The sequence below is a fragment of the Triticum dicoccoides genome, chromosome 6B (genome assembly GCF_002162155.2).
Source record: "Triticum dicoccoides isolate Atlit2015 ecotype Zavitan chromosome 6B, WEW_v2.0, whole genome shotgun sequence".
Lineage (NCBI taxonomy): Eukaryota > Viridiplantae > Streptophyta > Magnoliopsida > Poales > Poaceae > Triticum > Triticum dicoccoides.
The window spans coordinates 80,574,038-80,583,670 of NC_041391.1; the positions used below are offsets into that span (position 1 = coordinate 80,574,038).

A 9,633-nucleotide genomic window follows, 5' to 3' on the forward strand; every position below is an offset into this window, starting at 1 on the left:
GTCGTCCTTCTTGCCGCCTTCCACCTCGTCGCCGGAGATGATGATGACCTACCTGCCATTGACAACGAATATCGCCCGCTTCCGCCTCCACGAGCTGCTGGTGCCGCCGGTGGAGGTCCTTCGCCTCGAGGCGTTCCCTCGCCTCTCGGTCCTCGCGCGCCATCGCTGCTCTCACCAACCCCGGCATCGGCGGGACGAGGTGGACCGGCGTTGTCACACCCTAGCTAGTTCATGCATTACAGTGACTGCATCATGTTTATTTTGATCAGAAACTTGGAAATGGGGATGATAGAAAATCCAGCACCCCCTTAATCCAACTAGGGTTTACTAAAATCTTTTTCAACGAATCTAAAATGCCCTTCCAAAATATTCATCATCTTTGCCATGGTCTAAAACCTCTGAAAAAAATGATGCACAATTTTCTAGGACATCCTAAGGTCACTGGATTAAACCATATGTTATTTGCATTTGAACATTTAAATGCTATAAAATATTTTAAATGTCCAAATAATAAACTAAAATGTTTACTGTCGGATATATTCTATACAGTGGGCATGAGCAGTTTCATGATTTTTGAAAGTGCCTAGGTATTTTTAGAAAAGCCATAAACTTGCAGAATGAAAAGAAAAACAGAAATAAAAAGGAAACAAACTTACCTGGCCAAAACCCACCAGCCGGCCCACCTGGCGGCCCAGCACTGTGCTGGCCCGTGCCAGCCAGCTGCTTCTTCCCCGCCAGACAGGTTTGGAGGTGACGCCGGTGCGCGCGAGCTCGCCACGGCGCCAGCTGCTTGCCGCCCGCGCTGCTGGACGCCTGGTTGTCCTCCACATCGTCGCCCCGACCCCCTGGACACCTCACTCTTCCCCCCAGCGCCTCTCCCTCGCCCACTCCCACCATGGCCGACGCAGCCGCAACCGCACCGCCATCGTAGCCACGGCCACCATCGTCTCCACGCCGCCTCGCCGTGTCCAGAAGCTCCGCCGCCCTCCTCTTCATCGAGCAGACCGAGCCCCGAGCGCTCGTTCGCCCTGGAGCCACCGCAACAGCCTCACTTGACATCGTCGTTGCTGGATACCCCCTTCGCCGTCATGCTCACTCTAGCTCGTCCCCGACCTCGCCGCCTAGCTCGCTGAGATCACCGTGAGCTCCTGCCTCTCCCCATCCTCTCCGTTCTCGCTGCCGTCCTCTGCAGCGACTGCAACAAGCACCGCCGGACACGTCGCCGCCCGAGCTCGTCGCCGACGTAGCTCCGGCCACCCAACGGCCACGCCACCTTGTCCAACAACCTCATCGCACCCTGTAGGCCACGTAGGAGCTGACCTCGTGCCTCCAGGACCACTGCAACGACGAGTTCAGCCTCACCCGAACTCCGACAGCCGCAAAGCTCGTCGTCGGCGTCGTTTCCGGCGACCTTGAGCTCAACCACCACCATCCCTTGACGCGGCTTGCTCCCAGCTGCACGTAGGTGGCCTCCGTCGTCCATTTGGTCGCTGGAGGGCGAAACCCGCACCCTCCGCCGCGTCTAGACGTCGCCTGCGGCTAAACGCCGGCGAGTCAACCCAGTTTGACCAGGGATTTAACCCCCCTGGGTCACTGACATGTGGGCCCTGCCCGTTAGTCAAACCTAGATTAGGGTTAAACTAATCCTAATTTAAGTTAGTTAACTAACAGTGACACTGACCAGTGGGCCCCACTGGGCAGATTTGACCTGGAACGCCCCAGTTGACCTGCTGACACAATGTTGATGCAGTAATACATTTTCTGGATTTATTTTTATTCAGGAAATTTTAAAAAATAGTGCTAACTTCAAAAATTCATAGAAATTAATCTATAACACCAAATGCAAAGTGTTATATATGAAAAATGACCAGAAAAATCCAATCTATCCATCTGTACTGGTGTCATGCATGCTTAAATAAGTTAACCTTGCTGTTTAGTGCAAAACATTAAAAGGCAGTATTTAAGATCACAAATGAGTTTGGAATTTGAATTTTTGGTTCAAAATAGCTCAAACCCATCTGGTTATAGCTGCATTAGCCCAACACACTCATTTTGCCATGTCACATGCATGCATCATATTGTTTCATATTGTTTGGTATTGATTGTGTTATCGGTGCTCTCTGCAGTAGGTTCTGCCCCGAAGGAATAACGTGAGTACCCGATCTAAGGACAGTATCAGACTTCAGACCTGCCAGGCAAGCAACCACCCAATTGATCATATCGATAAAATTTCCTCTGCATTTAAGACAACCGCATTTAAGACAACCGCGTTTCAAACTGCCGAGTGCTACGGTAGTTGAACCCATTTCCTCTGCATGACCTTTCATTGCCACAGTAACTAGATGAAACCCACTAGCATGTGTAAGAGTTGATTGAGCCATGTATGTGTTTCCTACCTTGCTATGCCTGCTATGCTTAGAGTCGTGTCAGGTCTGGTTCATCTGGGTGATGGGCTAGAGTGAAATGATCATGTCGGTAATGAGAGTGATGTATTGAACACGATTTGGTAAAGGTATCGGTGAGAGGTCACGTATGAGTACATGGTGGGTTGTTTCATTGGAACCGCCCTTAAGCACTGAGATTTGTATGTGTGATTTAAGAATCAGCTACTACCATGCATTGGGATCCTTAATTGACCCTCCCGGCTTCTTAACCACCCTAGTCCTCTATCCAGGAGTTGCAAGTCGTTTCTGGTGTTTGTAGTATACTGGAGGCTGTGGGCAGCGCTGACCCTCAGGGTGGGCTGTGATGCGGTAGGTACGTGGCACGGTGTACCGGACGCCCGTTTGGTGTCTCGGGAACCCTGCACACATCGTTCGGGGTCGTATATGGAAACCTCGGCCAGACTCCCTGCGGATGGAACCTGGATAAGCGATAAACCTGGACTAGAGACTTGAGTGTTTAGGTAGGCCGTGGCCGACACCCTCGTTGGGCTTCCGCTTGAAGGTTGCCGAGTACATGTCGTGTAAACAACGATAAGTGGTGGAAGCATGTGTGAAGAAGTACACCCCTGCAGGGTTAACATCATCTATTCGAATAGCCGTGTCCGCGGTAAAGGACTACTTGTTTGCCTATACAGTTCATAGACAAGTAAATGGAAACTACTAAAAGCCTCAAGACAAGTGTGAGTGTCGTGGATGGCCTTCCGTAGGATGACGGGAGTGGATCCTCGGTAGTGTATTGCTGTGGTGTGTAGTGGACTCGAGTGCGACCCCACCATCCCTTTATTGATAATGTGCATGTATGTAGGATCTGATGTAAGTCTTGCTCAGTATCCTTGTACTCATGTTTGCTTAATTACGTTTGTAGAAGATACTGTCGCCCCTTTCGATGGGTTTTACGTAGACCTTGATGTCGACGAGTAGCTTGAGGCTCAAGTGGTGATCCTGAGCACATGGTGGACCCTTGTAGGGTAGATAGGCTTCCTCAAGCCTTTTACTTTCTAGATGTCTGTACGCAGACATATTGCTTCCGCTTATGGCTTGTATGCTTGTATGACTTGAATAATGGGTCGTTTGACCCCTATCTGTATGAATGATATCTATCTGTATGAATGATATGTATGGCTCTCTCGAGCCTTTTAAATAAAGTACCTGAGTTGTAGAGTTTTATTTTGATGCCATGTTGTATTTGCACATATCGAGCATATTATGTGTATGTTTGAAATGCTTGGTATGTGTGGGATCTAACTATCTAGTTGTTTATCCTTGGTAGCCTCTCTTACCGGGAAATGTCTCCTAGTGCTTCCACTGAGCCATGGTAGCTTGCTACTGCTCCGGAACACTTAGATTGGCCGGCATGTGTCCTTCTTCGTTCCTGTGTCTGTCCCTTCGGGGAAATGTCATGCGGTGATCCTTTAAGTCCTTGTAGCTTGCTACGACTTGGGATTCACTCACTGTTGATCGACACGTTCGTTGTTGGGTCATGTATGCCTGTCCCTGTAAGTTAGCGCCACTTTGGGTTCACGACTAGCCATGTCAGCCCGGGTCCTTTGTCATATGGATGCTAGCGACACTGTCATATACGTGAGCCAAAAGGCGCAAACGGTCCCGGGCCTAGTAAGGCGACACCCGTGGAAATACCGTGCGTGAGGCCGCAAAGTGATATGAGATGTTACATGCTAGATCGGTGTGGCATAGGATCGTGGTCCTGACAGGCGTCGTCCCGAACAGGAAGTTCAGCAGGGCGGCGGCGCTGTGGTACCAGACTTACCACCGGTCGTACTCCATTGCCGCGAGCTCGGCTATGTGGAACGATCCAATCCACTTCCATTGGTGGGTCTCCCGGTCGGCGATCTCCATCCCCCACGAGTGCTGCCAGACGTCGAGGTAGGTCCTCGGCGGCGGCCGCGACGGAGGGAGCTCCGACAACTACATGAATCGGGTGGGGGCGGGCGGATCGGGAGAGTGGCGGCGGCTCGAGCATGCTCCGGTGGACGACGACCCGCGGGCATGGCGGCGTGGAGCAGCGGCGGGGACCTCCGGCCACCGCGTCTGGCCCTTTGGAGGAGAGGGGGCGGCGGGGCGAGGGCGAGAAGAGGAGGCAGAGGAGAGGAAGAGGGGAAGAGAAGTTTTACTCGGTCGCCGAGCGGTGGAGTAAAAATAGGGAGATTTGCATCGGCCGAGTAAATATTTTTACTCCACTATGGTCTACTGGGGATCGGTTAGGTCCCGGTTAGAGGAGTAAAACCACATTTTTATCCTCTAACCGGTTATAAGGGATTGGTTAGGAATGCCCTTACTGCACGAGTGTACCTCCCTCAGACTCCTCACCAGCTGGTTGAAGATAATTGAACTTCCTTGCAGATCTTTTTCCCCATGTAACCCCTGCTTTGATGTGCCTTACTTTATGGTGAAATTGCAGAAACCTATTACAAAGTTCTTTTGTGGCATGAAAACAATGTGCAAACAATTTGAACTTGAAGGTAAAGCTGACTATACGGCCATCAAGTAGACAGAAAAGTCCAGGAAGGTTAATGGGTTCTCGCAACTGTCGGTCACGATCTCTTTATCCATTCTTCAGTATTAAATGCATATGTAATTCTCATGTTCCAAATGTATTTTTTCATGGAACGAAATGGGATTTACTGGAATGCACCCCTTGAGCCCAACGACCAAGCAGACAAGATATGTTTCAATTAGATCTAGTGTTGTTTAGTATAGAAGGAAAAGGAAGATCTTGCACTGTTTAGCTAAAGGAAGTAGAAAAACAACCGCAATGCAAACAACGCACGGGGCATCTTTAAAATAACTGTAATCCAAACAAGGCTATAGACATATTTTTGCTAGAGGCAAATAGATAGACTACAATGAGATTTACAAAGCTCGCTGTGAGTTTCGTTGAATACGAAAAGTAATAATAAGCTAAGAAACAAAGCCGCCGCCAGAGTGAAAGTATTGGAAGCATCTTTTCCACTAAGGCAACATAGCGCACATAAATCTCTGAAATTTAAATGTGTTCATCTCAGATTCAATAAGGACTACCTTGGATATCTTGCAGACAATATGTACTCTTCTTCCAAGCTATATTGTCTGCTAGTTAATCTTGCTGTGCTTATTGATAAAGAATTTGTTGGAATACCACCATTTGCCTCAGATTGATCAGTTGATTGAACAGCCTCCAATCTCAACTCTACTTGTCTCATTGTTGGTCGCTCTTCCCTTCTTATTTTTACACATGCTACCGCAATTCCAGCAATTTCATCAATTTTGTTGCCACCTTCGCTGATAACTTGTGGATCTAAAATTTGCAAAAAATTTCCCTCCGCATATAAGGTAGAAAAATGTGCCACAAGACCATTGCCTTCGGGAGCCATGTAAGTAAATGGCTTCTTTCTTGTCATCAACTCTATAAGCATAACACCAAAGCTATAAACATCACTTTTCTCTGTGAGGCGCCACGTGTGCATGTACATTGGGTAGAGATATCCTAGTGTACCTTGCACCATTGTTGTGAGCCCTGATTTGCCCAGTGGAATGTACCTTGAAGCTCCAAAGTCTGCTACCTTTGCTGTTAGAGTATCATCCAAAAGTATGTTAGCCGGCTTGACATCTCTATGGATAATAGGTACTAAAGCCGTTGAGTGGAGATGGGCAAGAGATTTGGCAGTTTCAGTTGCTATCCGTAGCCTATCATCCCATGACAATAATCTTGGACCTTCAACATGAAGATGATCATAAAGAGTTCCATTGGAAATGAACTCGTAGACCAATAATGGGACTTCTGTTTCAAGGCAACAACCATATAGTTTTACTACATTCCTATGGTTGATTTGTGATAGGATAGCAACCTCATTAACAAACTCATCAATCTCCCTTTGAACGACCATCTTTGGTTTCTTGATAGCTACGACATGGAGGTCTGACAAAATCCCTTTATAGACCGTACCATGTCCACCACCACCAAGTTCACGAGCTTTATCAAAATTGTTTGTTGCCTTCTCTAACTCTTCCAAGGTTATGATCATTCTCTCTTGAATATCAGCTCTTTGAGATACCAACTGTTGCAACAACTGCCCACTACGGTTTTGCTCAAAATACTTCCGTTTCAACATTAGTGCCCCCCGAAGCTTAAATTTGTAGGAAATATAGTATGCAATGAGGACTAAAAATATGAGGCCCGCCCCACTAGCGAGTCCAATAACAATGCTTAAACCTGAAAAAAATAATGCTTTACCATTCATTTTCTCCAATACGTGCATAAATATTATTTGTAAAGTTGTCTCAGAAAGTGCTCTCATAGTGTACGATTTTACTAGGCATTATAAATACACCAAGAGATGAACTAGTAGACAAGGTTCGATGTGTTCTGAATATCCTCTTGATATACGAAATGAAAATTTTAGGAACTAGGAGTAATAACGATAGAGCCGAAAAATGCCCAGATTCTAAGAAGAATGACAATTTTTTGTGGTTTTTTGTCTGCCAAATTAATTTATTTATTTTTCTTTCCAGAAATTGTTAACGTATTTTTCATCTCACACATTTACACTCAGCTATTTCTTAATACTCCATAGTTTCATAGAATAGATGGAAGTTATCATAATTAGACGGTCTCCATGGTTTATCTTTGATCGCCACTTCTTCTACAAGTAGATGTTTGTAGAAATTGTGAATTTTATATTTATGATAAAAAATAATACTATTTTGACTTTGCAAAACCAAATATATGTACTAGTGAAAGTCTGCATTTTTTGTTGCATGGAAGTCATATTATGTTACCAACGGTGTTACTCTATTTGGTAGATATCTTTTGACATAAATCTAACAATAAGATTAATTTTTGTGTGGGCAATCTAAGAATCAGGATTTTTTTGCGAGCACTATAATTTACGATAAGATTTTACCGGATTAAATTGAATAGTTTTTATGTTTATATTGGAAGCTAGAAAAGCTTAGACGCATGTTGTCCTAATGCTATGTATATCTCAGAGTCGACCTACACTTCACTAAGAAACTTCCATATTGAACAACGAAAATATCGGTAGCATATGAATATATGAATAGGAGCAATCGATCAATATAGAATACCAGACTGCCGAACTGATGTAGGTAGAGAATTGAAATTTGCAGCATTTGATGCTCACCTAAAACCTTTTTGGAGCGTGCATCTGGAGACAAGAAAAGGTGGAATTCAGTAAGTTACATGTACGTGCGTAATAGCTGTGTAGATACGTGCAGCGGTGTTGATGGAATTGATGGAACGTACCTTTGCATCCGTCGGAGACGTATGGGTTGCCCTGGTAGTGTTTCTTGCACTGGCACGTATAGCCTCTGTTCCCACGTTTGCACTGGCTGTGATTGCTCTTGCATATCTGGTCGCGTGGTGTTGCCTGATAATCACCGCCATCGCAGACCGGATGTGAGCTCACGTTGGCTGATGATGAGCCATTATGTGAGAGCAACACCTCCCACTGGAGAAGAAGGGGAAACTTCAGAGCATCTGTCGACGTCTGATCCTTCTGAAAATCATACTCCCGCATCAGTTTGCCCGTGTCACCCACCGGATCGAACCATCCCTCCTCTGCGACGAACGCATAGACAGGCAACCGTATCTGAGAGTTGGTGTTGATCCATTTGAAGTCCAATTTCTTTGGCATTCCGTCCATGGACTCAGAGATGCGCGCCTTGCAGCATCCGTTGCCGTAGCAGTATTTGTTGCCACCACCGTTGCTTCAAATGGCTGGGTTGCTGTGCCCCACCAGCATCGCGTGCGGGTTGCACCCCGTGAGGACGAGCTCGTTGCTCGTGGACAGCGAGTAGGACACCTCTTCAGTGGAAAAAGAAGGGAACGCATCCGTAAATTCAGTGGCCAGTGAAGGTGACATCGTTTCCAGGGGAATAAGGTTCTCGGTCCGGATAACACGCATCGTCGAGTTGAGAAGGGAGATGCCGACAACCCGGAACTGACCGCTACCACCGATTAGCAGCTGCGGTGGATCATGGATCGTGTCACACGTAAGGCCGAACCCTGGCCAGTAGCACATGGACAGGCCCATGCCGAACGGGTATGGCACCTCCACGTCCCCGCACCACCTGATGCAGTTGTCTGTATACGTACAAATATTAGCGGTGTTAAAAAAAAATATACAAATGTTAGCGAAACATTTTTTTTCTTTTTATTTCAAAATAGCTCGAGGGAAATGTTTAGCAGAACCATGCATGGAGTCTGATGCATGTATCTAACGAGAATGACTAAATATGGTGGCAGATATTAGAAGGAAAAAACTGTATATTACAAACTTGTTGACGTACCTTCCATAGCGATAGTAGCGTTGACGCACCCAAGAGGTATGGTGAAGTCCCCCGTGGTTCCTGGCGGACACCGACACGTGAAAGACCCTTTCGTGTTGATGTATTCACCATAGCACTCATCCATGCCTAGTAGACCGATTGATCGTTGATCAGACTAATACAATTTTCATAATTAAGTTTTTCTTAATTATGCTTAATTACTTATACATACCTTTGCACCCGTCTGTGAGGTAGGGATTGCCTGTGTAGCCTGCACTGCAGCGGCAAGTATAACTTCCTCTTCTTGTACCATTTATGCGTTCGCTGTGGTTGCTCTTGCAGACGCGGCTGCTCATGGGAAGGCCAACAACCTCCCAATTCAGCATAACAGGGACTAGCATTGTCTCCTTTGGCGGGGATCTGCCAGTCTGTAGCAGGTCGTTTGAGACGGAGGTGTTGTCGAACCACCAACGTCTGGCGACAAACACACGCACCGGGAATCGTTCCTGGTCAGGATGAGCTCGTGGCCACTACCAAGCGTGTATGGCCCGTCGAGCGTAAGGCCGCTGCTGACCGTGCTGTTGCCGTTGCCCTCGGCATGGATCTCGACTTTTATGTCACCGTTGCGTTGGGCGGAAAAGAAGGAGTAATCGACGCCGCCGATAAAGGGGACTTCGAGAGTGCCGTCGGTGTCGAGCATCAGCCGTGGCCTTGAACCGGTGGTGTTGCAGGTGAGCTCGAACCCCGGGAGGTAGCAGCTGGCGTCCGGACCGAGGCCGAACGGGTATGGCACCTCCACGTCGCCGCAGGATGTGTCGCATCCAGGCATTCCGATGGGCGGCTGCGCCGGGCTGGCATCACCTCCAACACACAAGGGCATCACTATCAGTAGTAGTGCCAT

General features: G+C 47.2%; 1 pseudogene; it reads right to left on the reverse strand.

The window, feature by feature from the left end:
- Window positions 1-5,479: 5,479 nt before the first annotated feature.
- On the reverse strand, window positions 5,480-9,633 carry LOC119320784 (annotated as a pseudogene).